This window comes from Bufo bufo, chromosome 5, assembly GCF_905171765.1.
Source record: "Bufo bufo chromosome 5, aBufBuf1.1, whole genome shotgun sequence".
NCBI classification, from domain to species: Eukaryota; Metazoa; Chordata; class Amphibia; order Anura; family Bufonidae; genus Bufo; species Bufo bufo.
Window position 1 is genome coordinate 510017973 of NC_053393.1, and position 7406 is coordinate 510025378.

Genomic DNA, 7406 nt, shown 5'->3' on the forward strand with positions numbered 1-7406 from the left:
ACCCGGCCGGTAACTCGCCGGCCAAGCCGGTAATTTAGTGCCCGTATTTTCCTATAAGGACTGTTATTAATGAGCGCTTCCACTGTGGGGCACTCATTAGTACAGCCTTTAACCACTCCTCCACTTGTGAAAAAAATAAGTATTTGATGGCGCCGCGGTGAACACTCTCTGCTGACTGGAAGCTCAGGACAGGACCTGTGAGAAGTCATCACGCTGGAGTGCAGGTCCTGTCCTGAGCTTCCAGTCAGCAGAGAGTTCTTTTTCTTTCTTTTTTTTTGTTTGTTTTGCACAAGCAGAGAAGGGGGCATTAGTAATTCTTGGGAGCACTAATTGGGGCATTAATATTATTGGGGGGCATTATTACCTCTGGAGGGCACTAATGGGGGCATTATTAATTCTGGGGGCACTAATTGAGGCATTAATATTACTGGGGGCACTATTGGAGACATTATTGAATCTGGGGGCTCAAACTGGGGCATTAATATTACTGAGGGGCACTAACGAGGGCATTATTGATTCTGGGGGGCACTAATAGAGGCATTATTGATTCTGGGGGGCCCTAATAGAGGCATTAATATTACTGGGAGGTACTTATGGGGGCATTATTAATTCTGGGGGGCACTAATTGGAGGCATGAGTATTACTAGGGGCATTATTAATTCTGGGGGGCCACTAATGAGGGCATTAATATTACTGGGGGGCACTGATGGGGCATTATTAATTCTGGGGGGTACTAATAAAGGCATTACTATTACTGGGAGCACTAATGGGGGTATTAATAATTGTGGGGGGCACTAATGGAGGGATTAATATTACTGGGAGCACTAATGGGGGCATTATGACATAGCGACTTAACACCCAGTGTTAAGCCACCCCCCCCCCCACAACCACACCCCCTTTGGGGTGTGGCTTAACTTGGCCAGTATTTTTCGTTGGGAAAGGTGGCAACCCTAGCCCCAACACCAGGGTGTGCCCCGAGAGAAGAAAAGGTGTGCCCTCAAGTCATTGCATGGCCCTAGGGAGCATCGATGTGAGGATTGCCACAGTGATCCGTATGCACTCTCATTCTTGCCAAAGTCACTATCACTGTCATCCTCAACTCGTTCCTCCCTTATCCCCTCTCCACACACGTGGAAATCGCTCCTACACGACCATAGCCTACAGCCACACAACATTTCCAGGGGACCTTAACTTCTCCTGACATATCTGCTTTAGTAAATGTCTGTATTTGTAACACCTCAGAGTTGTGTTACTATACCCCTCTACTATCTGTTAAGAGCCTTTACATTGTCATCTGATATGATTTTGCTCATGTCTTCACAACTGTGCATCTAAACATTGTATTAAATACGATTATTGTTGTAATTTTCCAGGTTGACCAGCAGGTGGCAGCAACACGTTGGTAAGGAACTAGTTACAGTTTAGTGTATCTAGGCTGGAATGGATTATTCCAGCTTAGCTCCCCCTCTGTGGAGGTGTGGACTGTTCCCACATCCTGCACCTTGGGTGGAGAAGGAAGTTAGGTTCAGTGTAGGAGATCCCCTGCATAGGGAAGAAAGCCAGGATTTTGTCTCGGCTGAGACATTGATCAAATCCCCAGCCTGAGCCTTGCAGCCTCAGCTGGATGAGAAGAAAGCAGAAAACCTCCAGAGTTCCAGGACAAAAGTATTCCCTGAGAGCGTATCTGTGAGTAAAGTCCAGAGACCTAGGAGAATCCATATTCCTCCTCAGCTAGTCTGTCCCCACAAAGCAGAAGATAGAGAGAAGCGCAGAAGATAAATTCCTGCCACAGTTACAGAGCTACTAAGCAGACGTCTTTTCCTGCAAGCTCCAGATTTATAGTGCAGAAGATTTATTCCTGCCAACCATTGCCAAAACCTGCTGGGACCAAAGACCAAAGCTGTATTCTGTTTGGATTCAAGTTATCCTCAGTAAAGAAAAGTTTGAACTTCACCTAAAGGTCTGGACATTTTCTGCTGCAAAATTCCTCTATTACTCCTACTATCACTACACTCTAATTTATTGCAAGTGAGCCAGGAGCTAGGAGTCCAGCCGAACCCGGGTAGGAGACACCGTTGACACCATTATCATCACCATACAGAGACATTATAGGCAATCACACCACTCTGGCATTCCTAACCTGGGATGTGCGTTATAACACCTTGGGAGGGCCCTGTGATAGTACCCTGCGCATGCTGCAATTGGCGTCACAAACAAATATAGACTATTATGCACCCACATCCTGGCCCACTGCATAAGTGGCATCAGCGTACTCGTTCCTGGTCACTGCATATTCTCCATAAAAATACTCTGAAGCATCTTTTCTGTTCTGTGCCTTACCTCTGTTATTCCTCCTGGAAATTGATAACTTGGTGTAGATGGGTCTAGATGATCCATTCCACCTCAGCTATACATATGGTAATGTAACAAATGTGAAGGAACACAGGTTTACATGACAATAAATATATTCAGCATCAAGTATAAAAATAAAAAAAAAGACAGGAAACTTAAAACACTAACTTTTATATGGGAACTCTTTATAATGGACTCCTATGTGGGAAAGCCAGCATGACAGAACATGAAGGAGTTGTCACTTTCTAATCTTTGGTTTCAGCATCCATGGTAGACCTATACTGCAATTAAAGGGGTGGTAAGTTTAAGGGATTTTTCAGGTTCTGGATTTTGATGACCTATCTTTAGGACAGGCCATTAATATCAGATTTGTCTGATCCAATAGTTGAGGTGGTCCTGCTTTGTGAACTTCACATGTGGAGAAGAGAAATAAGATGCACGGTATGTATTGGGGGAAGGGCAACGAGAATTTTAAAAGAAAAAAAAAAAGAGTAATGGTGGAACGGAGTTGAGGGATCAGCACCCACAGGATTGTTTGTAGTTTGTAACCATGGAAACACTTAGAAGGGTTTTCCAATATAATTAAAATACTGCTGAGGACAGTGATTGGCTGCTTCAGTCACATGCCATATACAGTCCTGATCAAAAGTTTAAGACCACTTGAAAAATGGCAAAAAATCATATTAAGCATGGCTGGATCTTAACAAGGTTCCAAGTAGAGCTTCAACATGCAACAAGAAGAAATAAGAGTGAGACAAAACATTTTTTGAGCATTCAATTTAATGAAAACAACGAATAAACTGAAACAGGCTGTTTTTCAGCTGATCAAAAGTTTAGGACCACATGCCTTTAAAAGGCCAAATCTGTGCAAAGATGTGGATTCATTGTCATTTTCTGTCAGGTAGTCACACGTTGTGATGGCAAAGGCAAAAAACTCTCCCTTTTTGAACGTGGTCGCGTTGTTGAACTGCATAAGCAGGGTCCCTTACATCGCGCCATCGCTGCTGAGATGGGACGCAGTAAGACAGTCATTTGGAATTTCTTAAATTCTTAAATGATCCTGAGGGTTATGGAACAAAAAAGTCAAATGGAAGACCCAAAAAAAATTCATCAGCACTGAGCCGGAGGATTAAATTGGCTGTCCGTCAAGACACTGGACGATCCTTGACCCAAATTAACCACCTCCGGACCGCTGTACGCACAGACGCGTCCTGGAGGTGGTTGATTGATTCCGAGTGGACGCGCCGGCGCGTCCTCTCGCGAGACGCGAGACTTCCTGTAAACGCGCGCACACAGGCGCGCGCGCTCACAGGAACGGAAGGTAAGAAAGTGGATCTCCAGCCTGCCAGCGGCGATCGTTCGCTGGCAGGCTGGAAATGTGATTTTTTTAACCCCTAACAGGTATATTAGACGCTGTTTTGATAACAGCGTCTAATATACCTGCTACCTGGTCCTCTGGTGGTCCCCTTTGTTTGGATCGACCACCAGAGGACACAGGTAGCTCAGCAATATGTTGCACCAAGCACCACACTACACTACACCCCCCCCGTCACTTATTAACCCCTTATTCACCCTTGATCACCCCTGATCAGCCCATATAGACTCCCTGATCACCCCCCTGTCATTGATTACCCCCCTGTCATTGATCACACCCCTGTAAAGCTCCATTCAGACGTCCGCATGATTTTTACGGATCCACTGATAGATGGATCGGATCCGCAAAACGCACACGGACGTCTGAATGGAGCCTTACAGGGGCGTGATCAATGACTGTGGTGATCACCCCATATAGACTCCCTGATCACCCCCCTGTCATTGATCACACCCCTGTAAAGCTCCATTCAGACGTCCGCATGATTTTTACGGATCCACTGATAGATGGATCGGATCCGCAAAACGCACACGGACGTCTGAATGGAGCCTTACAGGGGCGTGATCAATGACTGTGGTGATCACCCCATATAGACTCCCTGATCACCCCCCTGTCATTGATTACCCCCCTGTCATTGATCACCCCCCTGTAAAGCTCCATTCAGATGTCCGCATGATTTTTACGGATCCACTGATAGATGGATCGGATCCTCAAAACGCACACGGACGTCTGAATGGAGCCTTACAGGGGCGTGATCAATGACTGTGGTTATCACCCCATATAGACTCCCTGATCACCCCCCTGTCATTGATCACCCCCCTGTCATTGATCACCCCTCTGTAAGGCTCCATTCAGACATTTTGTTGGCCCAAGTTAGCGGAAATTTTTTTTTTTTCTTACAAAGTCTCATATTCCACTAACTTGTGTCAAAAAATTAAATCTCACATGAACTCACCATACCCCTCACGGAATCCAAATGCGTAAAAAAATTTTGACATTTATATTCCAGACTTCTTCTCACGCTTTAGGGCCCCTAGAATGCCAGGGCAGTATAAATACCCCACATGTGACCCCATTTCGGAAAGAAGACACCCCTAGGTATTCCGTGAGGGGCATATTGAGTCCATGAAAGATTGAAATTTTTGTCCCAAGTTAGCAGAAAGGGAGACTTTGTGAGAAAAAAATAAATAAAATCAATTTCCGCTAACTTGTGCCCAAAAAAATAAATTTCTATGAACTCGCCATGCTTCTCATTGAATACCTTGGGGTGTCTTCTTTCCAAAATGGGGTCACATGTGGGGTATTTATACTGCCCTGGCATTCTAGGGGCCCTAAAGCGTGAGAAGTCTGGGATCCAAATGTCTAAAAATGCCCTCATAAAAGGAATGTGGGCCCCTTTGCGCATTTAGGCTGCAAAAAAGTGTCACACATGTGGTATCGCCGTACTCAGGAGAAGTTGGGGAATGTGTTTTGGGGTGTCATTTTACATATACCCATGCTGGGTGAGAGAAATATCTTGGCAAAAGACAACTTTTCCCATTTTTTTATACAAAGTTGGCATTTGACCAAGATATTTATCTCACCCAGCATGGGTATATGTAAAATGACACCCCAAAACACATTCCCCAACTTCTCCCGAGTACGGCGATACCACATGTGTGGCACTTTTTTGCAGCCTAGGTGGGCAAAGGGGCCCACATTCCAAAGAGCACCTTTCAATTTCACAGGTCATTTACCTACTTACCACACATTAGGGCCCCTGGAAAATGCCAGGGCAGTATAACTACCCCACAAGTGACCCCATTTTGGAAAGAAGACACCCCAAGGTATTCCGTGAGGGGCATGGCGAGTTCCTAGAATTTTTTATTTTTTGTCACAAGTTAGTGGAAAATGATGATTTTTTTTTTTTTTTTTGACTTACAAAGTCTCATATTCCACTAACTTGTGACAAAAAATAAAAACTTCCATGAACTCACTATGCCCATCAGCGAATACCTTGGGGTGTCTTCTTTCCAAAATGGGGTCACTTGTGGGGTAGTTATACTGCCCTGGCATTCTAGGGGCCCAAATGTGTGGTAAGGAGTTTGAAATCAAATTCTGTAAAAAATGACCAGTGAAATCCGAAAGGTGCTCTTTGGAATGTGGGCCCCTTTGCCCACCTAGGCTGCAAAAAAGTGTCACACATCTGGTATCTCCGTATTCAGGAGAAGTTGGGGAATGTGTTTTGGGGTGTCATTTTACATATACCCATGCTGGGTGAGATAAATATCTTGGTCAAATGCCAACTTTGTATAAAAAAATGGGAAAAGTTGTCTTTTGCCAAGATATTTCTCTCACCCAGCATGGGTATATGTAAAATGACACCCCAAAACACATTCCCCAACTTCTCCTGAATACGGAGATACCAGATGTGTGACACTTTTTTGCAGCCTAGGTGGGCAAAGGGGCCCATATTCCAAAGAGCACCTTTCGGATTTCACTGGTCATTTTTTACAGAATTTGATTTCAAACTCCTTACCACACATTTGGGCCCCTAGAATGCCAGGGCAGTATAACTACCCCACAAGTGACCCCATTTTGGAAAGAAGACACCCCAAGGTATTCGCTGATGGGCATAGTGAGTTCATGGAAGTTTTTATTTTTTGTCACAAGTTAGTGGAATATGAGACTTTGTAAGAAAAAAAAAAATATATATCATTTTCCGCTAACTTGTGACAAAAAATAAAAAGTTCTATGAACTCACTATGCCCATCAGCGAATACCTTAGGGTGTCTACCTTCCGAAATGGGGTCATTTGTGGGGTGTTTGTACTGTCAGGGCATTGTAGAACCTCAGGAAACATGACAGGTGCTCAGAAAGTCAGAGCTGCTTCAAAAAGCGGAAATTCACATTTTTGTACCATAGTTTGTAAACGCTATAACTTTTACCCAAACCATTTTTTTTTTTTACCCAAACATTTTTTTTTTATCAAAGACATGTAGATCAATACATTTAGAGCAAAATTTATATATGGATGTCGTTTTTTTTGCAAAATTTTACAACTGAAAGTGAAAAATGTCATTTTTTTGCAAAAAAATCGTTAAATTTCGATTAATAACAAAAAAAGTAAAAATGTCAGCAGCAATAAAAATACCACCAAATGAAAGCTCTATTAGTGAGAAGAAAAGGAGGTAAAATTCATTTGGGTGGTAAGTTGCATGACCGAGCAATAAACGGTGAAAGTAGTGTAGGTCAGAAGTGTAAAAAGTGGCCTGGTCTTTCAGGGTGTTTAAGCACTCGGGGCTGAGGTGGTTAAGTCCCTTACTGGTGCTGACTGCAGCCCCATAACCATCAGACGGCATCTGAGACTGAAGGGCTTCAAAAACAAAAAAAGTCTTCAAAGGCCTCGTCTCCTTGAACGCCACAGAACTGCTCGTTTGGACTTTGCAAGAGAGGACCAAACATGGGACATTCAAAGGTGGAAGAAAGTTTGTAACCTTGATGGTCCTGATGGTTTCCAATGTTACTGGCATGACAAGCAGATCCCACCTGAGATGTTCTCTACGCGCCACAGTGGAGGGGGCGCCATGATGGTCTGGGGTGCTTTATCCTTCAGTGGAACAATGGAGCTTCAGGAAGTGCAGGGGCGTCAAACGGCCGCTGGCTATGTCCAGATGTTGCAGAGAGCATTCCTCATGACTGA